The following is a 26,050-nucleotide window of genomic DNA, read 5'->3' as shown; positions in this document are numbered from 1 at the left end:
AGCTTAGCAATTTCTTCAACACCAAACACATCACTACATATGAATCTTCTATCAGTTATATGCAAAAAGGCTTGGAACTGTAAACAACTTAGATGACCTTCAGGGTGTGCGTGTTTAAACAAACTGAGGTACATCTATTGCCATGGAATTATAGCCTTGAAAAAGAGACTACGTGGTGATTATCAGTATCAGCCGCTGGTTATGACGCTGATCTATAGTTTTAGAAGGTACAATTGGGGGAAATGGTGTGAAAATCTTTCCATATTTCCTACAGTGACATGTGAATCTATAATTATTGAAAAATAGCCAGGTCATTTTTTAATTAAGCCAAGAAAATTATTGGCCAAAGTGAAAACAAAATCAGTAGGAATACTTGCCATCTTACTGCCAGACAATTTTCTTCATTATCTTGCAAACTTTTCATGAAAAAATTTTAAAATTCAAACTTTATCAGAGTACAGTAGTTTGGAAGCTAGCTGAATGGACAACACCATTGGCTTTCCAAATAGAATTGCAGTTCAGAAGGCAGCAGCCTGAAGTTAGTAGTATGTAGGTGTATAATATGGAGTATGATATCTGTTCCTTCTTTACAAATAAGTCATCATCTGTACACCTTAATAACTTTTGGTTTGTATTGTTTGGGTTTTGGTATTGTTATTCAGCCTCATCTGTTCCTTGAAATTTAAACCTAGACTTTTTCCTTCATAAATAACTAGTATTTTAACTCTTATGGAAATTTTTTCTTCTTCTTTATACTTTTCCTGACCCAAGTATGAATTGTTAATGCTATAGCTTAGCTTTCCAGGCTTTTACACTTTGTATAAATGAAATTATCCCTTCATATCCCATATATCTGGCTCCTTTTGAAAAAAATGCTGATAAAAGCCAGACACTGGTAGCTCACTCCTGTAATCCTAGTGACTCAGGAGCCTGAGATCTAAGAATCACAGTTTGAAACCAACTCTGGCAGGAAAGTCTGTGAGACTCATATCTCCAATAAACTACCAAAAAGCTGATAGTGGTGCTGTGGCTCAAGTGGCAGAGCGCTAATTTTGAGCTAACAAAGCTCAGGAAAAGTGCCCAGGCTCTGAGTTCAAGCCTCAGGACCAGCACAAAAGAAAAAAAATGAAAAAGATACTGACATAATTTCAATGCCATTTTTGAAATTCACCCAAGTTGAAATTTATTCATTTTTACCTATCTATATTATTCTGGTAGTGCATATATACCCTTATACTTATTGATTACCAAATATAAATCACATATATTGATAAGGTATAATATGATATTATACCCTATAGAAATATAAAATCACATATATCTATAGGGTATAATATCATATTATATCCTATAGATATATGTGATTTATATTTGTTATAGATATATGTGATTTATATTTGGTCAATGAATATGTTGCAAGAAGTCTAGGCTCTCTACTAATAGTTATTTTTTCTTATTAGTTATTTTGGCAAAGAGACCTTCCAAAGGGACACTGACATGCCACAGAACTTGGAAATTCCAGCTTTTGAAATCTCTCCACCCAGGAGAGTGTCTTACCCAACAATGCTTTTCAGGAGCTTCTCCCCTCTCCTTCTCTTCTCTTTCCATTTCCACTCTCATTCTAAAACCCACCAGTCTCCAGTATAGCATTCCCTCATGACATTCTTTTTGGCAGAAAGAGCAGTGCTGGGTTGTGTGTGTGTACAAACAAGCACTGCCTGGAAACGGGCCCTCTTAAGTTTTATGGATGTTTTTTCTCCTATTCTCCCTACCAGCATCTTTTTGTTTGCAGATACGTCCCTTTAGGTTCAGCCTCTGAACTTTGGACCACCACATTTCCTTTGATGCTTTATGTCCCTCTTTCCTTTGCCCTCTGAACACGATCTCACATCGCCTGAAAGCTAATGTAGAAACTCTGGGGACTCTGGAAGTGCAGCTATGAAGTCTTTGAAGTCTGGAAATTTCCAGGAGGAATGTGCTTACCAAATCCCTGGTGTACCATTTTAGATGATGATGAATGTTTCAACTGACTTCTCATTGGCAACAGGAGTGCTAATAGTTCCAATAGGAAATGTCTTTGCATTGCTCGGTGATTTAATAAGAGGTGAATTAGTAAGTATAAGTACAGAAGAAAGGGACTTAGTCTGGGAAATGAAGTTAGTCTTGAGATGAATAATAATTCCTTTTCTTTTTAAATTATATTTTATTATCTTTAAGTAGTTGTACAAAGGGATTACCATTCAACAAATTAGTTTATAAGTACAATGCATCTAAATTGCTGTGGCCCCTTCCTCCGTTCTCCATCTCTCCCAGCCCCTACCCCGAGTGATTTTACTTATCATCATCATCATCATCATTGGTGTTGTTATTATTATTATTATTTTGTTGTACAAAGAGATTACAATTCCATACATCAGGTTATGAGTACGATGCTTCTTGGAATTACCCTTTCCTTTCCTCTCATTTCCCCCTCCAAGCTCTACCCTCAATAGTTCCTTCTCACAGATTCATTGTATTACTCTCTAATTGTACACAAGCTATATCATGGGGTATAAAGAATTCCAAGTAAACTTATGGGTTCCATGTTCACCAGCCACTGACCTCACATTTCCTCCCCTACCACATATGTGCAAACACATCCATTTATCTATCTTTCCTTTCCTTTCCACAAAGTGTTGTGGTCCATTTAGCTACATTAAAAAATTGGACATAAAATTAACTGTCTTCCAAAATAATGGCATTTGCAGGGAAATGGATGGAGCTAGGAGAAATCATGTTGAGCGAGGTAAGCCAAGAGCAAAGAGACAAACAGCACATGGTCTCCCTGTTAAATCTAAAATGTAAGGTGATACGACAAAATTAACAAGACTTAAGAAACAAAGGACTTCCACTCATCTGGTCGAATCACTACTAAATAACCTCATGCTGCTGATCACATATATGGTATATATGTGTACACCAGAGGGAAACCAGGAGGATTGACACAGAACTAGAGGGAATCAGGGAAAAACATACACCAGTGGGACCCATCAGCTGCACTGGACATTGATCAAAATGAACTAAGCAACTCAATGGCAGCAATGGGAGGGAGGGAACAAGTAGGAAAGAGGAAACAGCTTATGCTAGGCAAAACAAAAGAAATGTACATATCACCCAATGTGGAAGAAATAACTGTATTGCAAAGCTCATAGAACTCATAAATGTTATAGATCATGATAGACAATTTGCCCCATGAAAGTTAGAATGTGTTTGTGACTTTAACTAAGTATCACTATCCCACAATACTGAGAAATTTGGGAAATTATGAAACCATTTAATCACAATAAAACATTTGAAAAAAATTAACTGTCTTCTCTTTAATTTCTCTTTAATTTCTTTCTCTGTGTTTATGTCATATATATATATACATATATAGGTATATATAGCTCATATATACATACATATAGGAGTTTTATACTTCTACTTTCAAGTTTAAATGAAGTCAAAATATTCTTACTCTACAAAATTACTATATATAGTATATATATATATAGTATATATATATATATATATATATATATATATATATATATATATGTAGTCAGTAGTTTTCCAAGTCTGGTGGTCTCCAGTGTGACAGTATTGAAAGGTAGAGCCTCAGGAAAGTGATTGGGTCAAGATAGTACAGCTCTCATGAATGGATTAACCCTTTCCTTGCGTGAGTCTCCTTCTCAGAAAAAAAAGGGTGAATTAGAAGCATGGGCTATTACAAAGCTAAACCACTCTCAGATTTGGTGTCTTTTATGTATCTTCAGAAGTATTATGAGGGGCGTCTCTCATATTGTGTGAGGTACAATGCTGGTACTATACTTTTAGATTTCCTTGGCCTGGAGTAAGCCTTTTTGTCTTGTAGATAGGCCAGTCTCAGGCATTCTATTACAGCCACCAAAGAGACTAAAACACTATATATCCTCAGAGGTCTATACACAATAGAAAGAATGCTGACACTATCAGAACAGGTATCCAGACAGAATAAATAAAAATTATCATGTTTTTATCAGATAATTTTCATGAAAATTCTCCTGTGCCTATCACATAACATTCATCATTCATCATAAACAGGATTTTGCAGCATACACAGGATTTGGTGACCGCAGTACAACAAAAATTCCCTTGAAAGGTCTGGGATGGCATTCAGTGATAGTGTGCTTTCTTAGTGGGTACGAGGCTCTGGTTATATCCTCCTCACTGCAGATAAACCAGTAAAGAAATAAAAAAGCTGACATAGCACCTTGAACTTCCTGACAGTCAATTATAGTGAGGAAGCAGTGGACCCTAAAGGAGGGACTAGAAAGATAGAGCTTCTATATATAATTGTGACTCAGGTTGCTTGAGTATATCACAAGTACTGTGGTGATTGTCATTCATCCCCTCACCAACGCTAGGAGGAGACCTCTGTTACCATCCCTTTTATAGCTAAGGGGCTGAAGCCTTGAGATTAACTTGTGCAAGTTTATATGGCTGGTAACTCAAATACTTTTCCTAGTTAAAAAAAAGTAATAATACATGGGGCTGGGAAGGTGGCTCAGTGGTAGAGTGCTTGCCTTAGATGCATGAGGCCCTGGGTTCGATTCCTCAGCGCCACATAAGCAAAAAGAAAAAAGCTGGAAGTGGCGCTGTGGCTCAAGTGGTAGAGCACTAGCCTTGAGCTGAAGAGCTGAGGGACAGCGCCCAGGCCCAGAGTTCAGGCCCCACGCCCGGACCCCCCCCCCAAAAAAGTAAAAATACAGAATAATTTATAGCACTAAAGAATAAACCTTAGTCCTACCCATATGAAGTTCAGTTTTCCACATCAGTAATCATTTCTGTTAATTATTTCTTTTTGTTTGTTTGTTTGGGGTCCAGTCGTGGGGCCCGAACTCTGGGCCTGGGCGCTGTCCCTCAGCTCTTCAGCTCAAGGCTAGCGCTCTACCACTTGAGCCACAGTACCACTTCCAGCTTTTTTCTTTTTGCTTATGTGGTGCTGAGGAATTGAACCCAGGCCCTCATGCATGCAAGGCAAGCGCTCAACCACTGAGCCACCTTCCCTGCCCTCTGTTAATTGTTTCTAAGGTTGACATTGTTTTAATGGTTACTTCCATAGCCATAAATTATATGATTATATGATTCTCTAATTTGTTTGTTGAGGAATGACTATTTCAGCTTTATTCATGCACAATCATTGATGTACTACTACCCATTGATTAGAACTACCTGGAAATAATTCATTAGAACTTTCTAGAGATAAGTAGATGTGGAAGCTTTTGCAGAGTAAAAAGATAACTTTCAGCATCAGGGTGAGATGGGTTAAAACCTGACTTTATCATTTTTCTGGTCTCAGGTCTTAAGCTTTTGGTACTTGAAGAAGGTACTTAAGCACAGTGAGACTTAATTTCCCCATTTAAGACATAAGGCTAAAAAAAATTAGTACCAAAAAACTGTGAAAGAAAAAAAGCATGAGATATAATAAGAATAGTGGCAGTATCACTTTATGAGAATTGCTAGAGGGCTAAAGTTCAGGTGTCACACACTGGATGGAACTTTGAAAGCACCTGACAGGTTGGCCAAATACTACATTTCATCACTCATCCCAGTATTTTTTAACAGTCTCAGCTGCACCTAAAGTTTGTTTATTTGTATTCTTCTAATTCTCCCCACGAATGGCATAATCTTGGTTATATAATTTTTACTATGTAGTAAGTAAAAGCATTGTTTTCACATAGAGTTACAGGTACCTAACTAACATTTGTATAGCATAAGAGACTGGAATGTCAACCGTTATAAAACACAGTCATCTGCATGGTCCATAAGGATTTTCCCACAGTTATGACTACAGACGAGTGTTTCCTACAGCTGGCTCCCCACCAGTGGCATCAGAACCACCAGGAGAACTGAGAACAAAACAAACTACAGCTTCCCACAGTGCCAAAACCCAGAAATTTTGATTCAGAAGGTTTGATATACAAATGACTGTTATTCAAAAGCTCCCTAGGTGATCTCCATGAAAGAACAGGCTGCAAAACCCCAGATACAAAGCAAAATCCTCTCTTGATTGGATGTGCTGAGCTGAAAAATAAAAATGATGTGAACAGACTTTTTTTCCTAGACCCTGACATTAACAAGTTGATAATAGGTGTTGAGATTTTCAGTAAATAGAATTTCTTCATTGTAGTCCCTGTTTAAGTGTGACATTGTCTTTCTCCAGGTCATAGATGGCCTTGTTTTCTAAAAGTTCCTGTTGCTTTCTGTCTGGCCACATTATGTTGCTCAACATTGCTCTCACCAGTCTGCTCAGACACATGGTGTCCATCTGCCAAAAAATGTTCTTTCCAACCATTCCCCTGGGTAAGATTCTTGCCTATCACATAACATGTCTCCCAACCTAAATAATGAATAGCAATAAAATTTTAATTCACCCTTGGCTTCCAGTTCTCCATTAATTTATCAGTATAAAATAATTGTTTGCCTTATCACTTCCTTTGGAAGGAAGCAAGTTGAATGTTAGCCCCCTCTAGCAAGGCCAGCTCTACAGACTAAACCTGGTCAACACAAACAAATTTCAACACCTGCCTTTTTCTTTTGGTGGCACCTGAGCAACAGAACTCAACCTCTTAACCTTGAAAGGCAGAAGCATAGTCATCCAGTTCTTCAAAGTCCCCTACTTCATGATTCACATTTTTATAAGCTTCCTCTTCAAAGGTAAGCTTCCTCCAGCCCATGAGTATAACTAGAAAACAGGTTCTGTTCCAGTATTCCTTTGAAAAAAATTCTGAACTTTCCCCTTCTGGCACCCACAATAAAGATGAATGTATTCTACATCTATCCTGAAGTTTCTCCTACTTTCACCAGAGTCTCTAGCTAGGTCTTGTGACTTAATTTCCAGGTGATTTTGCAGCACTCAATCTCTGGGGTTTTTTTTATTTAATATTTTGGAGTATTTTGTTAATTCCCAACTATAAAAGATAGAAATTTAGGTCAACTCACCCAACTGCTTTCCATTGTTTGTAAGTAAATTAATACCTTTCATTCTTTCTGATTGTGTAATTGTATCATGAAATTTTAATATAAATGTGAGGTGTGTAATCAACCCAGGTTTATCATGTTTTTAGGTGTGCTTCAAAAAACATTCCAAGTAGCTGGGCACTCATAGCTCAGGTCTATAATCCTAGTTACTCAGGAGGCTGAGATCTGAGGATTGTGATTCAAAGCTAGCCCAGGGAGGAAAGTCCAGGAGACTCTTGCTGATAGACCCCCCCCCCCAGCACCTAGAACAGTGCCTAGCACATGGTAGACACTCAAAAAAATTGTTAAATAAAACAATATACCAATAAGTAAGTCTTCTAAACACCAAAACTAGGTGTTTATTCTTGGTAAGTTTTGCTGGTTGGATAAAGAAGAAGGGATACCTCAATATTAGTCTAATTAACATGTTCCTGCTATTATTTTTTTTTTGGGGGGGGGTCCAGTCGTGGGTCTGAACTCTGGGCCTGGGCGCTGTCTCTCAGCTCTTCAGCTCAAGACTAGCGCTCTACCACTTGAGCCACAGCGCCACTTCTGGCTTTTTTCTTTTTGCTTATGTGGTACTGAGGAATCGAACCCAGGGTCTCAAGCATGCAAGGCAAGCGCTCTACCACTGAGCCACCTTCCCAGCCCTGTTCCTGCTATTATTAAGGTGAATAATTTTTATAGTTTTGTCAACAAGGGGTTTGCTGATTAGTCATTTTTCACAGAAATTGTTTATTTCCTCACTGGTTTACCTTTTACACAGATTTATAGGAGTTCTTTGTAAACTATACCTACAAATCTCTTGTTCATTTTATAAACTAGAAATATTTTAACAACGTATCAATTAGAATTTGATGATACGTGCTTCTTTTTTTTTTTTTTTGCCAGTCATGGGCTTAAACTCAGGGACTGGGTGCTGTCCCTGAGCCTCTCTGAGCTCAAGGCTAGCCCTGTACCACTTGAGCCACAGTGCCACTTCTATGATATTTCTTGATATGCAAAACCTAAGTTTTTCTGTGGTCAAGGAAGTCTTTTTTTTTTCCTTCTGGATGTATCACTTAGTAAAAAAAAAAAATCTGCCTAGTCTTTATTTTATAGGTAGAATATGTTCAGTTTTCTTTTGACTCCTATTATTTTGTTGTTTTTAGTTCTGTTTTACTTATAAATGATTTATTCATTTTGCAATAAAGTTTGAAGTAAATTATATATATGTATATATACATATATGTATATGTGGTTAATTGGAGATAAAAGAGTCACACAGACTTCTTGCCTGGGCTGGCTTTGAAACCTGATCCTCAGATCTTAGCCTCCTGAGAAGCTAAGATTACAATCATGAGCCACTAGCACCCAGCCAATTTATATTATTCTAAGTATGTTGCCATTTGTTCAAGAGTTAGAAAGTAAATGATCCATATTATAGTAAATTTAAGTATTACTACTGTAAATGTATCATATGTACTGTAAATGTATCATTAAGATGTATTTTTAGGTCTTTTTTTTTACATCCCTTAATGGGATGACCTGCCAATAATCTATTAAAACTAAGTGGCTTTATTTAATAAATCAAATTACCCCTCACAGCTTTTCTTTTTTGTAATTTGTGACCATGTCTATTTAGTTTGCATTACAATTTAGGATACTCTAGTCTACCTTCAAAAAACCATAATATTGATTCAAATTGAATTACTTACATATTAACCTTACAGATTTTTATCATTTATATCATCCCACTTACTATTAAATCTCTATTATTTATTATTTTCTTTAATAAGCAGTGACAGTTTTCTTCTTATGTCTATTCAGTTTTTGTTTAGATTATTTTAAGTATTTTATAGCTTTATATACTAATAATGGAAGATTAATCATTTCTATCCTGGTTGATGTTACTATAGAAAAGAGTTACTGATTTTATTTTTTTTGGGGGGGGGTGTCTGGTTGTGGGGCCTGAAGTCTGGGCTTGGGCGCTGTCCCTCAGCTCTTCAGCTCAAGGCTAGCGCTCTACTACTTGAGCCACAGCGCCACTTCCAGCTTTTTTCTTTTTGCTTATGTGGTGCTGAGGAATCAAACCCAGGGCCTCAGGCATGCAAGGCAAGTACTCTATCACTGAACCACCTTCCCAGCCCAAGAGTTACTGATTTTAATATTCTCATTTTGTATCCAGGCACACTATTAATATTCTTTAGGTTTTTTATTATTTTTGGTAGATTTCCTAGAACTGTATAGAAATAAAATTTTGTAATTGGTAAAATTCTCTTCTTTTTCCAAAACTATGCCAATGTGAAGTAATAATTTTTATCCTGTTGTGGAATCTTGAATTGTATTAATTAATATTTCTTGTAACTTGTTGCTATAATTATATGTTTTTTCTTCTTTATTTGTTGAGACAAACATACTGATTTGGAACCTATTTGCATTGCTAGAAATCAATTCTGCTTACTAGTATTGCATTATAATCTCCTATCCTGCTGGATGTCATTTACTAATATTTTATATAGAATCCCAGTTTTTATGGTATTTATCTACAGTTTGTATGTGTATGTGTATGTATGTGTATGTATTATAGGGAATTGAATTCAAAGCCTCATGCTTGCTATGCAAGTCTACTCCTTATGAAACACTGCTAGTCCTACAGCTCTCTTTTATGCAATAATTTCATTAGTTTTTACTATTAAATGATCTCATAATAAATTGAAATGTTCAATTTTTCTGGAGTAGCTTGAATAGAATTACAAATGGCTGTTTCTGGAAGCATCAGGTTCTCTGCCTTTTCATGAGAAATATTTACTCTTCTCACTTCTTTCCATTGTGATTGATTCCCTCAAATTGTAAGTTTATTCTTGGAATGGTTATACTGGTTTGTTTTTTAGCAAATGGTCTTTTACCTGTATGCTTTCAAATCTGTTGCAATAGAGTTACATATAGTACAGTATCACTATTATTTCAGTCTTATTCTTGTGCCTTTTTTCCCTTAACCTTATAACCTTGCCTAATTTTGTTCTGTGTTGCTTTATCCATAATAGGTTCTTATGTTTTTATGTTTCAAAGATGCATTCTGCTAAATTCTTTTATTTTGTCATATAGGATGATAACTTCAGTGGCAATTTTTTCTCATGTCAATATCATCTTATCTTCCTAACTCATTTGTTACACGTACTGAATCTGACCCAGAATCAATCTGCAATTTTTAAGTGGAGAGGAGAGATGGAGTGGGAAAAGAAGCCATTGAATATGTATTTGCTTAGGCAAGGTCAAGATCTATTAATAATGAACCTATGCCTTCCTATTCCTGAGGGCCCAGGATTTGCAGAAGGCAAATGGCAGTAGATGGGAAGTTTGTCTGAAAAGCCAAGAAACATACTTTCTATTTATCCATAGGAAGAAGACTTGTGGGATTACTAGCTATTCCAACTCTTTGTTCTGTAGCAATATAGCCTGTTACAGTGCAGTATTAGTATAATTAACAATGCCATAAAATGGCAAGCTGGTATTTTTCAAGGGTATAGTAGAAAGATACTCTTCTTCTGGTTTCCATCATTGACTCTGAATTCCTTATCAGATATTGCACCTAATGGTTTAAAGCATAGATTTAGACAGACTTCTGACTCATATCCTATTCTATTATTTAGTAATTGTATAGCCTTGGTCAAGTTATTTAATTGCTATAAACTTTAGACCCCAATTTACAGATAATATCTTTATTTCTATCTTAAGGTGAGGAGTAAATAATATGATATGCTTACATTTTATCCAACACCTGTCACCTAAAAACCTCTTAATAAGTAGTAGCTGCTATGGCAGCTACTATTAATACTGCTACCAAACATAATTCACACTCCAGTTTTCTCATCTTAAAATGCAGTAGGTGGAAGTTCACTTAATTGCTGTGTGTGTGCAAAGTACATTTCCAGTGCACATCTGTCTGCCAGCCTTCCAGGCTTAGGTTTGTTTGAATCTATTTTAAATGTTGAGAACATAGGTCTTGTTGTCTGACAAGGTATTTGTTCCATCCCATCACGGCTTCCTGTGGTGCCTGATACTTAGCTTTTACTAATTACTCTAGCCCACCTAATTCTTAGAAGAGCTCTCCTGTAGTTCTGCTTCTCAGCAGTAGCGGTCTGCTATGCCTTTCAGTGAAGCATTATATTACTGCCTCCAGAAACAGAGAGGTACTGGGAACAAAATAAGGCTTAAAAATAAACCCTGAACTTATACAAATCCCAAACAAGCATATTAGAAATTTGATGTCTTTCCCTAAGGAGGTGGAAAGTGGTATTTAATTATTAATAAGATATGCACAAAGAACATTTTAAAATAGTGAAGTCACATGTAGCTGAAGCTTGTGAAAGGAATAAGTCGCACTTATCCACACGGACCCAGACACAATGTAGAGAGCCATATGAAGACTGAATGTGCTGCCAAAGAGCCCCTGGTACTATCAGATACTGAAAGAAGCAAGGATTCTTTTCATCCTTAAGCTTTGGGGGAAGCATGGCTCTTCTGACACCTTGTTTCAGACTTTTGGGCCTCCAGAACTATTTGAAAATAAATTTCTCATTGATAACACTTTCAGTAATTGATAACGCTGCCATTAATTCACTTTTTAAATTCATCCTCAACCATTTGTTAGGGAGGTTACTGACATGGTGCAACCATTTTTAGGACTTACAATCCCAGGAAAATGGGCAGGAGATGGGGAGGGAGGGCAGACACCAACAGCCAACGCCCATCTGATAGATACATGATGTAAGATAGATAACTACCAAATATTATAAGAGAAAATACCTGAACTGTGCCCAAAATAATAAAAGAAAGCTTCTTTGAGGTGACATTTAAGCCAGATCTTAAGAAGAAAAGGGAATTTTATAGAAATGGGAGGAACAAGAGTTTTTGATGTGTATCATAAAAGGAACTCACCATAAAAATTTGCTGGCATGGCCAGTTAAATCATCCTCCACTTATAACATCCTAAATAGACACAGTGAAAATAAACCACATATTTTTTAAATTTTTTACATGTACAGTCACCTTAATGTATCCATTTCCTTTAATTGCTCAGAACTGATCATTGCAGTAAAATGATAGAGCTCTGCAAAACCTCCTTTCCTATCAAGTATGGTTTACCTTAGGCACAATTCTACTCTCTGAACTGATCGTGTTAAAGAACTATCTTAACATCAAACATCTTCTTCATAAATAGGACTCAAAACACACCAGTGTCAGGTATCAAGTGGGTACAGTGTGATACAGTGGCACTTTTACTTCTAACAGGACTGGATTCTTGTATTTCTTTCCCTCAGATGGAGTGGATGACTAGGGATTGTCATTTGGACTAAATGAAAGTTAAATGAGTTCATTTATGTAGTGTCATCCTGTAACAGATTGATTCATTTGGTTTTTACGCAGAGCTCCAAGAGAGCAATGCCAATTACTTCCACAAATAGACAGGAACAATCCCTCCGAGGAGTGACTTCAGCATCCTTAATGGAATGAGAACTTCTTCCTTGTTTCCTTCTCCAATACCTTGTTAAATTCCTCTTCCTTTCCTGTCTTTCCTTTTTCCTTTGGAAGTTAACAAGCCAAAACTTTAATTCAGGGGGGGGTAGTGGAGGGGGGGGAAAGGGTGGGTGGGAGATGGGAAGGGATGGGAAGGGATGGGAAGGGGAAACAAAGGAGGAGGAAACAATGCTTGATAAGAAATGTACTCATTATCTTGCCCATGTAATTGTAACCCGTCTGTATGGTATTTTACAATTAAAAAAAAAAAAACCAAAACAAGTTCAAATTCTTCCTAGGCCTTTGTTGCAATGAACATAATTAGGAATATCAATCCTTAACATTTATCCCTACTTTTTTGTCAGCTTCTACTCCAAACAACCATTAGAGAAAGGTATTTTCATTTCCATTATGTTATACATAAGAAAAGACTTAGTAGTGCTAAGTAACTTAAAATAGAAAAATTAGAAGGACTATGACTAATAGAACTCAAAAGCAAGTCTATCTGACCTTATAACCTATCTCCTGATTGCTACATTAATGCTTTTTAAACTTGATGAGCACGGAAACCATCTGAGAGGCTGGTTAAGATGCAAATATGGATTCTGCCTGCCGTGGGAAGATGGGGCCTAAGATTCTGCATCTCTAAGACTCTCCAGGTGATGCTGGCCAGTGGCCTTTTGAGTGCAGTGGCTATGCTATTTACTGGAATAATTATGTGTCCTTTCAGGATACTTAAGAATATGTTTCCAAATGCTAAAAGTGAAAAAAGAAGGGTGGAATCACCTATTCAACCTAAAATTTCAGGGATTCTGTTTGTCTGTCTGTGCTCTGTTGTTCATCCTTCTTTGCTTCCCACTACCTACCACTTACCCACCTGTTTTTTGGTTCTACAATTTGTCATATCAAGAATATAGGTAGAATTATACAGTATAAAGAATCTTTTCAGAAAGACTTTAATTTAGCCATACACAAAGAAGTTTTCTACATGACTTTTTATTCTGCCCTCCATTGTCTGCATCTTGAAATGGTTCCTCCTCTTTTAAAATTTTCTGTTGCTCAACTGTTTTTATTTTAGTCAATCCAGAAATAACCCCTTTCAATCCTACTTCATTGGGAGCGGGCTGTTACAAACTGTTATGCCATAATGTATACATTAGGATCATTTTTGCAATAAAACACTGTTGAGTCAAATCCATAAAATATTTTCTCAGCCCCTGACTTTATGAAGTCTTCACAGATGGATTGTTGAGTACTTGCTTGGTGAAACAGGAATACAACTGTGGACCTCAGGGAGGCTGAGTGATATATGTTCATGTCACTAAGGCCAACAAATAAGCAGAGTTCTTTGGTAATTATTTTCCCAGAAGTTGTTAAGGTTTCAAAGGGCTCTTCTGAACCTTGGCTTTCCACATTCTTTCCATTCCCCAATAAGCAAAAGTTCTCAGACATTTTTAGGTAACAGTATTTGTTGGTATCTTGTACTAAAGCTTTGCTATAAAATGAAGAAGAAAAAGCCAAAGAGCAGGAGGTCACTTTGAGAACTATGTAACTCACATCAGTAACTAGTTATTAGTTTCAGAACTGAGAACTGAAGATTGAAGTGGTACCAGAAGAACTTCAACAGCCAAATCCAAACATAAAATTTCTAGTGTAGACTTTAACAATTGTGTATCCTCCTCAACGGAGCTCATTTGCAACTGCAAAGCCAGTCCATTTATCATTAGCATTTTACATAATAAGCTATGGATATTGCCAGATTAATTGCCAGATTTGATTATTTTCCACAACGGAACTCATCCTCAAAGGAAGAAGGTACAGATTGAACAGTCACTGATAAATATTCAAAAGGATTTTCTAAGTAGATTTTTGAATCTCTTGAATCTCTTCTACATTTTCCTCATAATCTGCATAAAATCACACAATTAAGGTATAGATATTTTGATAACTATTGCAGTGAGATGAATATCATTTGTAAGTAAGGGGCTTTTTATTTCTAAATGAATATAATTGAAGCTTCTTTCTGTTTCCCTAATACCTTTGCCTTTTGTATGTCTCATTGAAGTTTTACATTGCTTCAAAGAGGTTACAAAATAAATTCCTTACCATTCTTATGGCAAAAAATTTAGAGAACAAATATGTGAGTAAAGCAAAGCCAGCTCAAAATATCTCAAAACAGCAAATAAATTGGCTACATGCCCACATTACTAACATTGAGCCATTCATTTGTCTTTTTCATTTTTGTTGTGTTCAAAAATTTCTTTAAAAAGTTTGACTTTTCATTATGCCATTTAGGTCACATTGCAACTGTGTTATGAGATGAATAGTAGTATACCTACCACCATGATTTTTATGTCAAAATCCAACTTCCCACTATTTCTGTATTTGGAGATGCAGCCTTTACATAGGCAATTAAGATTCAACTAGATTTTGGTTCTGGCTACTTGACCTTGAACTTATAGTTTCTAGAATAGAAAGTGTTAATTTCTGTTATTTTTGTGAACAATTCCATACAGTAAACTTTTAACTAGTTTGCAACAGAACACTAATAAAAACAATTTAACTTTTGCCTCCAAGTTGATGAAATCCCATTTTTTGTAAGCAATGCCATTTTTTTTATAAATTAGCTTTTAGATATCAGATATCTAAAGTAGCCTCAAAAGAAAGGAAATACTTAGGAATCAATCAGGAAGGTGAAAGGCCTCTACAATGAAAACTAAAAAATATCAAAGAAAAATTGAAGAGACAAGATAGTAAGATTTTGTATGTTCCTGATTTGACAAAAATAATATTGTGAAAATGGCCACACTATCAATAACAATCTACAGATTCAGTGTAAAATTCACCAAAATATCAATCTCATTATTTATAGGAATAGAAAAATACAATTCTCAAATTCATATGCAAACACAGAAGACCCCAAAGAGTAAAAGAAATCCTAAATAAAAAGAGTAGAGATGAAGGTATCATAATACTTGACTTCAAATTATAGAACAGAGCCATAGTAACAAAAATAGCATGGTACTGGCACCAAAATTGGCATGAATGAAGATCAACAGAACAGAAGAGAAGATCTAGGAATACTCTAGAGGAAATACAGAATCTTCAACAAATGGTATAGGGAAAGTTGGTTATCTGTATGCAGAAGACTGAAATTCCAAATCAAAGTTCTTTGTGTAAAACCTGAAACCTTGAAAGTACTGCAGGAAAACACAGAGGAAACTCTAGAATATATAAACTTGGATAATTATTTTCTGAAGAGGATTCCAATTGCCCAGCTAATAAAAGCAAGAATAGATAAGTAGGATTTCATCAAATTGAAAACTGTTTCTGTATCTCAACAGAAACAATTATCAGAGACAGAATGGGAGAAAATTTCCACCAGTTATTTGAAGGATAAAAGATTAATAACCTGAACATATAATTTGTTTCAAAACAACTGAAGCAGCTAAAGAATAGACCAATGAATGAATGAACAAATTAGTTGAGCAGACAGTTTTCAGAAGAAAAAATACAAATAACTAATAGACACATGGAGAAATGTTCAGTGTAGGTAGCCATAAAGGAAATGCAAGTCAAGACTACACTAAAATTCCATCTTACTCTGTCAAAATGGCAATTATCAAGAAAACAAATATTGATGGGGATGGAGGGGAAAAAGAACTCTAATACACTTCTGGTAGGAATGTCAACTAGAACAATCACTATGGAAATCAGCATCTGTGGCTCACACCTGTAATCCTAGTTACTAAGGAGGCAGAAAACCTGAGCAGAAAAGCCCAGGTAGGTAACTCTGTTAGACTCTTCTCTCAATTATCCACCAAAAAAATCCCAGAAGTAGAGTGGCGGCTCAAGTGATAGAGCACTAGTCTTGAACACAAAAACTCTTGGGGTAGCGCCAAGGCCCCGTGTCCAAGCCCCAGGACTGACACACAAAAACAAGAAACAACAAAAAATAGACCTACCTTACGACTCTCCCATCTACTCTTGGAAAAATATCTGAACGAGTGCAAATTAATATACAAGAACATATAAACAGCATACCTGTTGTAGTTCGGTTTAGCCAATAGTGGGACCAGGCAGCATGCCCAACAACTGATGAGTGGTTGGATCAGGAAAACGTAGTACATATTCACCATAAAATTTTGCTCAGCCATAAAGAAATGAAATTATGCCGGGCTCTGGTGGCTCGCGCCTGTAATCCTAGCTACTTAGGAGGCTGAGATCTGAGGATCACAGTTCAAAGCCAGCCCAGGCTGGAAACTCCGTGAAACCTTATCTCCAATTAACCACCAGAAAACCGGAAGTGGCACTGTGGCTCAAGTGGTAGAGCGTCTACCTTGAGCTGAAAGCTCAGGGACAGCGCCCAGGCCCAGAGTTAAAGCCCCAAGACTGACCAAAAAGTAAATAAATAAATAAAGGAAATAAAATTAGGCAGGAAAAATCATAAAACTGAAGATAATCATACTAAATGAGATAAATCAAGCACAAAAAGCAATCTGCCATTTGTTTTGACTCATTGGTGGGCTCTATGCCAAAAGATAGGTATGTTCAGGCATGTATATATGTATAACTACATAAACATATATACTTATTTACACACACAAATTGGGCATGATTGTACATAAGGAGCTGCTTACAAGGATAAGAGGGAGAGAGAAAGAGAATGATGGAGGGAGATTAATATCAAGATTCCAAGTATCTAGATATGAAGATTACATCAAGAATCTCATAGAAAGCTACTGAACAATATATGAGAGTGGGTGAGGATAGGGAAAAAGAAAGAAATAGAAGAGGTTAATTTGATTAAAATCTAAAATATGCACATGCAAAATACGATGGTGAAACCCCATGGTACAATTAATACACACTTCAAAAAAAGAATGACAGGAAAATGACAGGAAAGCTGAGGGGTGGGAAGGGGAAGTTGAACAGAGAGGGTGAATGAGGGTGAATAATAATCAAAGTATTTTACATGCATGTATTAAAATAGAACAATGAAACCTGTTGAAACTTCTAAAAGACAGATGAGGTGGTAAGTTTGATGGTGTTCAGTTTTGAAAAGGAAAACTGTGTTATTTGCAATAACAACATGAATAAAATTAGAGACTGAGGAATGTCATGCTAAATAAAGCAGTCATAGGGCTGGGAAGGTGGCTCAGTGGTAGAGTGTTTGCCTTGCATGCAGGAGGCCCTGGGTTCGATTCCTCAGCACCACATAAGCAGAAAAAGCCAGAAGTGGCACTGTGGCTCAAGTGGTAGAATGCTAGCTTTGAGCTGAAGAGCTGAGGGACAGCATTCAGGACTAGAGTTCAAGCCCCATAACCGATAAAAATAAATAAATAAATAAAGCAGTCATAAAAAGATAAGAATGTATTCACAAAAATGAAATGCAAAACAACTGAACTCAAAGAACTGGAAAGTAGAATTATGCTTGCTGGAATCTGGATGAAGGCAGATGGAGGAAAGGATGGAAAGATGGTCAAAGAGCATAAACCCTTAATTGGACAGGAGAAATAAGTTTTCCTTTTCCTTTGAGATATTTTGTTCAGCATGGGGCCTAAATTGCTGGAAGAGTAGCATCCAAGTAGACTCACAACAAAATCTGTGATAAGCAGTCATAATGATTAATATTTTAACTAGTGGGGTTTAATTTTTCCATAGTGTATTTAGAAACCATAGCATCATTTTGCATCCCATATACAAGAAAATATAATATTTGACAATTTAAAATATGTGGAAGTTAGACCTAAAATATAAACATGGTTTAAAATACAGAAAGAGCCATACACATATACACACAACCAAACTCGCTTAAAGATGGCGTACATGGGGGTGAGAGTCTATGGTGTAGTCCCCTTTGAACAGTTCACTGACGATTCAACAACATAGATAGCAAGAAACTGAAACATGTCTGGGCTGAAAGGGGTGAAAACTACAAGAAGGGAGACAGGTAGATGAAAAGAGAAATGGTAGATGAATGACATGAAATATGGTATGTCAGGAGAGAATTCAAATATTGCAGTTCCTTAGAAAGGCCAATCCACCGTCGAACAAAATTATTACCAGGAAATGAGTATTTAAAAGGTGAGGAAGAGGGTGTGATCAAGGAGAGAGGGGTAGGATGCAGTGTGGGTGAGGGGAGAATATAGTTGTAAAATTTAATGCACAGCCAACAAAATTATGAAAATTTAGGGAAGGGTTAGGGTTGGAAGGGCTGGGGGAGAATAATGACAGGTCTGACATCTATCAAGATGTGTTGTTTTCATACACTGATTTGTTAAAGGCAATTCCTTTGCACAACTACTTAAAGGTAATTTTTTTAAGATCAAAGAAAAAATAATTTAGAAAGAGGAATGGTGGGTAAATACAGCCATCATATTCAGTGTGTATCTGTTAAAACTGCAGAAGGAGACTTGAAGACATGGGTGGGAGGGAGTAGATAGATGGGGAAAGGGCTGTGATAAAAAGAGCAGCAAGATGTATTTCATGCTGCATGGACATGTTAAATTGAAACCTCTTTATACAACTATTTAGCATAAAACATAAAAGCATTAATAAACAAAACAAAATTCTTGCATTTATGAAATGTGCATTCTCTATAGAAAGCACAGGCCTGGGCAACAATGGCACTATCTGAGAGTCTCCTTGATTCTTCAAGTCAAAAGATATCCTCCCATATTTACAAAGGTGAGATCAAATCCACCCCTTTCCCTGTTTTTGAAGGGAAAACAAAGGCTTAAAACACGAGCAAATTCAAATCCAGTTCATTCAAATATTTTCACTGGAATCTTTTAGTCATATTTTAACAACACATGGCTTTTGAGTGAGCATGTCTTAGAAGTTAAGCATGATAAGCATTTTACATGGAAAATTTTACTATTTCTGTAACTTGGAACTTAATTCTCCTTTCAGTTATCGAATATGAGCAGCAGCCATCACTGGAGATGTCATTACTGTGCATAGTTATTTCTTAAAGTTGCTTAGCAACAATTATTCAATATACAGCTCCTTTCAGCTTTTGTGTTACAATAATTTGAAACACTGAAAAGCGTTACTATTTTAGGTATCTAGCAACGAACCCTATTATTTCTTTATTAAAACAGCACAAGTTGATCCTTTGATTTGTATAAAAATAATAATTTCTTAAAGCTCATCATAATTGCTACTTGATCTCAATACTTCTGGATAATTCTATAGGTTAGTCTCAGAGATGTCCAAACAAGTAACTAGTTGGACTTGTGAATTTGTATTTCAAAATACTAATCTCAGTAGTCAAGAAACTGAAAATGAAAGGATGAAACACGTACTTAGCTAATTTACCAGCCTCTTCATGCTCTTCAAATTAGATAATTTTTATGAATCTAATTAGATCACAAAAGTCTTACAGTCTCCTGCTTCTATCAGTTCTCCTACCAAAAAATAATTTAGGAGCTGAATGGAAAATGAAAATCCCCTAAAGCATTGTTCACTGAAAAACAACCTTTGGAGACATCAGTATAATTCAATATCACAGGATAGGAAGTAAAGAGCTTATAAGCAACAAGCATATATTTAAGTCCCCATTGGTCTTTTCTCCAATTTTAAGATAGCATATTCTTGGTTTGCATGTTGAACAAGCTTATGAAACATAAATAATTGAACATTGGGAGGAGTTAGATTGTGTTAAAAGACAAAGAAGAGCTAATTAGACTAAATAAAAGACTGTAGTTGCTCCTTAATTTCTAATTAATTTCTGCTAGGTTTGGTTCCTTCAAGATTTGTTCATTTTTTTTTAGGTTGCTTTTAATCCAATATTGGAACTCAACCCCAGGAACTGGTCAGAATCTGCTAGAAAGCTTTCTTAAATGCCAAATTCCCAGAACCTTCCTTTCCCATACAAAGTCTTCATGATAGATGCCAAGTAAACATTATTTCTTCTAATCTATCATTCTCTGATATTGTACCTTTTGTAAGGAAATGGAAAGACTTGGAAAAAATTATAATTGGAGTAACCCAGACCCAGAGAAACACAGGTTGTATGGTTTCCCTCGTTTGTGGGAGCTAGAATGTGTGAATAAAACTATAAGCAAGCACACTTTGTGGTACCCAAGCAGTTACAAACGAACTAACTGAAGTATAAGTCAAAGCCCAACAAAATAAGTACCAAGAAATGGGCACTTGCAGGGAGCGAGGCAAGAGGAGAAGAGGAGAATGCAGGAAATTAGTAGAATGCAGGCAAGAATGCATAGTATATGTCACAGAACTGAGGAAAATTAGAGTCAGGTTGGGCCGAAAAGGTGAAGATTTTGAAGGGATAACATAGATCCAGATTCATGCTTTGTTAAATGGCAAACATTCAACACATAACGTAAAAATTAAGAAAAGTGAGGGAAGGGTGGGAGGGGCAGGTGCGAATGTTGAAAGGGGGTGACATGATCAAGAGGCACTGTATTCATAAACTGCTCTGTTGAATGGCACCTCCTTTGTACAGCTACTTAAAAAAACTAAAACTACACTTTAAAAAAATCTATCATTCTCAGTAGTAGAATGCTCTCCTTTAATAAGGTCCAGTAGCCTCATGGTATGTGGGAAGAACTCCGTATCAGGCCATTCATTCTTCCCCCAAAGCCTTTCAGAAGGTCCATTTAGAGATTACATTTTATCCCTCCCTACCCTTATTTTGAAAATTTGCTGCAGAAATTTTTACTTGCTTAAAGATGGAAGTCAGTGCTGCACATGTATAATTCCAAGTATTATAGTCATATAAGCAGCACCTGGTTCAGAATGTAAAACACCATCACCCATGCACACATTTTAATCATATTATTCACAGAGTTGAACATTATTCTAATACTTTATTGTCATTTACTTGTTTTTTTCATATTTTTACCACCAGTGTCTGATCCTCATAGTGTTTTTCAAAAGGGTCTCACAGACTGCCATCCATATGTCCTTCCCTCCTTCATTTGTTGTACTAGAGTTTGAACTCAGAGCCTCATTCTTGCTAGGTAAGTGCTCTTCCACTTGCTTCATGCTCCCAACCTATTTTTTTTTTTTTGCTTTAGTTGTTTTTTTAGATAGGGAAAAACACTTGTTACCTAGGGCCTGCCACATACTTAAATCTTCCCACCTATGCTCCCCTGAGGTAGCTGGGATTATGTATGTTTACAAACACATGTACTCACTTTCTTTGTTGAGATGTGGTAATGCTGACTTCTTTTGTCATGTATGCCTCTTGCTGACTTTTTGCTCAGACTGGCTTCAAAGTCAGATCCTCCAAATCCCTGATTCCCGAGTAGCTGGAATTACAAACACATACCACCATGCCCAGACTGAAGATAGGAATTTCTTAATCACTTTGGGGCTTTTTTGTTTTTGTTTTTTATTTTACCTCCTTCTGAGGTAAATGTCTTCTGCCATTGTATGTGTTATGATTATTCCTTTGTACCCTTAGTCTTGCTTTTTGCATTCTTTACTGATTTTGATGAAGTACCGCATTGCTATATTCATATATTTATTTTTCCTTTACTATCGGTGCTTGTGTTTTAAAAGTGCTGTCCTCCAGCAATATTTTGAAGATTGTCTCTAATTTTTTTCTGCTAGTTCCTTGAAGCATTGATTTGCTTTCCTTATCTGATCTTTAAGAAACCTACGTATAATTTTAAACACCAAGGATTGTTTTCTCACAAAAAGGCCCACGTGGTGCTGCTGTGGCTCAGTGTTAGAGGACCTAGCTAGAATGTTCAAGGCCATAGGTTCCATCTTCAGCATTGAAAAAATAAAAGTCCCAGATTTACTGAAATATATAGTCTTATATGTCATTTCAGTGTAACTAATCATTGCTATGAAGAGCCTATATAATAAAAGGCTACACTACCTTATAACTGCAGTTCTCATGAATTAATTCTGCTTTGGGGTTCCATCTTCAGGACTTTGCACATGCTAGGTCTGTGATTGCTCACCAAATTACATCCATAGCCCATCGTTCACTAAACTTTCTCTGAATTTTTTTTTGTCAGCCATGGGGCTTGAACTCTGGGCCTGAACGCCGTCCCTCAGCTCTTCAGCTCAAGGCAAGTGCTCTACCACTTGAGCTACACCACCACTTTAAACTTTCTCTGATACTGGTAAGCTATTTCCTAATTCATCGTTCTTAAAAGTGTTTCATTCGACCTGATCCTTTGCAATTCTGTGTAAATTTTAAAGTTTATAATGAAAAATCTGAAATTTTGATGGTGATTGTGTTGAAACCACAGAATTATTTTTCTCAAATATCATTCTCTTTTTAAAATCATACGTAGTTTTGCAGTTTATGAACACCATGCGTTTTGCAAAGCAGTTTATGAACATCATGCATCTTGATCAATGTCATCCCTTTCATCATTCTCCCCCATCCCTCCCAGTCCCATCCCTTCCCTCATTTTTCTTAACTTTATAAAATATCCATTGGATTTTTTTTTTTTTTTGTCGGTTATGGAGCTTGAACTCTGGGCTTGGGCATTGTCCCCGTGCTCTTCAGCTTCAGGCTAGCACTCTACCACTTGATCCACAATGCCACTTCCGGTTATCTGGTGGTTAGTTGGAGATAAGAGTCTCACAGACTTTCCTGCTCCGGCTGGCTTAACTGTGATCCTCAGATCTCAGCCTCCTGAGTAGCTTGGATTATAGGTGTGAGCCACTGTTGCCCAGCTTCCATTGGATCTTATGACTACATTCTCTTTCACTCATCCCACCCTTCCTTTTCTAGTGCCTGTTTCCTGGAACTGTGAGTTAAGTCTTCCTAAGGGATCACACTGTTCGAATTCTACCATATTTTGGTTAATACATTTATTATTAATGTGCTTACTTATACAATTATGAATGAATTCTAGCTTCCACTTATGAAAGAAAACATGTATCCTTTGTCTCCCTAGGTCTGACTTACTTCATTAACCTAATTTTTTTTTTCCAGGCCCTTACATTTCTTTGCAAATAATGCAATACCATTCCTTCTAATGGATGAGTAAAATTCAATTGTGTATATGTAAACCATATTTCTTTGATCCTTCTGCCCACTGAGGGGCTGATTCCATACCTTGGCTATGGTGAATAGTGCTGTAATGAACATGGTTTTGCTGGTAGCTTTGCTACATCCTAGTTTATAATCTTTTGGATAAATGTTCAAGAGTGAATTACTAATTTTGTTTCATTTTTTTGAAGGACTTCCATACTGCTTACCAGAGGGGTTGAAGTTTACATTCCCACCAACAAAGTAATTGGGTTCCTTTTTGCCGACAGCCATGCCAGCATCTGTTATTGTTTTCTTGATGATGGCCAGAAGGGTGAGATGGAATATTGGTGTTGTTTTGATTTACATTTCCTTTATGGCCAGAGATGTTGAGCATCTCTTCAAAAATCTGTTGGCCGTTTCTACTTCTTCTACTGATAAGTCTCTATTTAACTCATTTGCTCATTTGTTAATTGAGTTGCTGATTCTTTGAAGATTGCTATAGGAGTGAAAACAAGTTGGTACTGGCTCAAAAACAGGCCTGAGGACAATGGAACAAGACTGAGAAATAAACTCACCAACCTATAGCCATCTAATGTTTGATAAGGAAGCCAAAAACATAGGCTACAAGAAAGACAGCCTTCAACCAATGGGGCTGGGAAAACTGGATATCCACATGCAGAAACATGAAAACTGGATCCCTATCTATCATCTTGTGCTAGTATTAATTCAATGGATTGAAGACCACAATGTAAGACATGAAACCAAGAAACTATTCCCTGCAGCAGTAAGAAAAACATTAAGAACCTCAGCACAGAAAGGAACTTTCTGAGTAAATAACCAGAAGCTCAGCAAATCAAACAAAGAATTGATCCATGGGATTATATCAAACTAAAAAGTTTCTGCATGACAAAGAACACCATTAACAAGTTAACAGGACAATCTACAGAATGGGAGATATTTGCTAGCTATATGATACAAAAGCCTAATATCTAGAATATACAGAGCTTAAGAAACTACAGGACTTTTAATGATAAATTAAAATGTATATAATATTGAATCATCCAATCTTTGAGCATTGAGTGCCTCTAAGTCTTTAGCATCTTTAAATTTTAAAATGTTTACAATGTCTACCAGAAAATCCTTGGTTAATTTTTCTGTATTCAATATTTGTTGACAAAATACTTTCATAACTCTACATGCTATGTTCCAATTAGGTAGAAAAGCAATTTATTTTGAATAGCAATATTTGCATCTAAGAAATGTACTAAACTCTTATTCAAATAATTTGTAAATTCATAAAAATTTCTACACAAAAATGGTATTTTCTGAAAGAGTAGTTTTTCAAAAGAAGTGATGACAGTTATCTTTTCCTCAGTATCAAAGAGAATACTCTCATGGATTCCTTATGTTTGCTGCAGATGTTTGGTGGAAACCCTGTAATTGGATTGAAAAGTGCCTTTCACACTGAGTTTAAGTGTTTTATTGGGCCAGGAGCCAGTGGGGCATGCCTGTAATTCTAGCTACTCAGGAGGCTGAGATCTCAGGATTGAGGTTTGAAGTCAGCCTGGGTAGAAAAGTCTTTAACCCTTATCTCCATTTAATCACACACACACACACACACACACACGTGCACGCATGAACTTGTCAAAAGTGGAGCTGTAGATCAAAGTGATAAAGTGATAGGGGGTACAGTAAGTAATTTTCCATTCTCAAACTTTATTTGGAGCTAAATATTTGCTGATCTGATCAAGTGAATTAGAGATTCTGCCTCTTTATTCTGTTGTCTGGAAGAACTTTAGTTTAGCCCACAATATTTCATAGTGCTAAAAAAATAAGTTACTTAGGCTTGGATTTTTCTTTCTGGAAATTCTTTATCGATTTAATTACTTTCATGCCAATGAACTATCCTTTAGACTAACCATCATGTTTTTTTAAAATGTGTCTTTTTATGGGGCTTGAACTCTGGGCCTGGGCGCTGTCCCTCAGCTCTTCAGCTCAAGGGTAGCGCTCTACCACTTGAGCTACAGAGCCACTTCCGGTTTTCTGCGTGTTTATTGGAAATAAGAGTTTTACAGACTTTCCTGCCCAGGCTGGCTTTGAACCGCGATCCTCAGCTCTCAGCCTCCTGAGTATCTAGGATTACAAGTGTGAGCCACCGGCACCAGCTCAGTGTCTTTTGTTCTTGTAAAGGTACGTATTCTTGTCTTTTCTTCTTGATTAAATTTTCCAGGAGTATATCACTTTTATGTACTATGAACAGAGTGGGTACTTCATTAGGCAGGGCATAGGTCTACAAGCACATTAGCTGGATCATATGATGAATGTTTTACTTTTTGAGGAATGTTTTCTGCAATGTTTATAGGGTTTTATATTCTCACCATGAAAGAACCAGGGTTCCAATTCCCTTTCTTGCTAACATTTGTTATCTTAGGGGTCTGTTATTAGTAGCCAACTGGTGGTTGTGAAGTAGTATCTCGCTGTGGTTTTGATTTTTATTTCCTAATGACTGATAATGTTGAATATTTGTTCTTTGGAGACCTTTCCACAGTAGACTTTTAC

General features: G+C 36.5%; 1 pseudogene; it reads right to left on the bottom strand.

The window, feature by feature from the left end:
- Positions 1 to 6,181: 6,181 nt before the first annotated feature.
- LOC138810197 (oxidoreductase HTATIP2 pseudogene) lies at positions 6,182 to 23,782 on the bottom strand (annotated as a pseudogene).
- Positions 23,783 to 26,050: the final 2,268 nt, after the last annotated feature.

This window comes from Dipodomys merriami, unplaced genomic scaffold (assembly GCF_024711535.1).
Source record: "Dipodomys merriami isolate MVZ:Mamm:240054 unplaced genomic scaffold, mDipMer1.0.p SCAF_5, whole genome shotgun sequence".
Lineage (NCBI taxonomy): Eukaryota > Metazoa > Chordata > Mammalia > Rodentia > Heteromyidae > Dipodomys > Dipodomys merriami.
The sequence above is the reverse complement of the archived record's forward strand: the minus strand, read 5'-3'. Positions and strand labels throughout refer to the sequence as shown.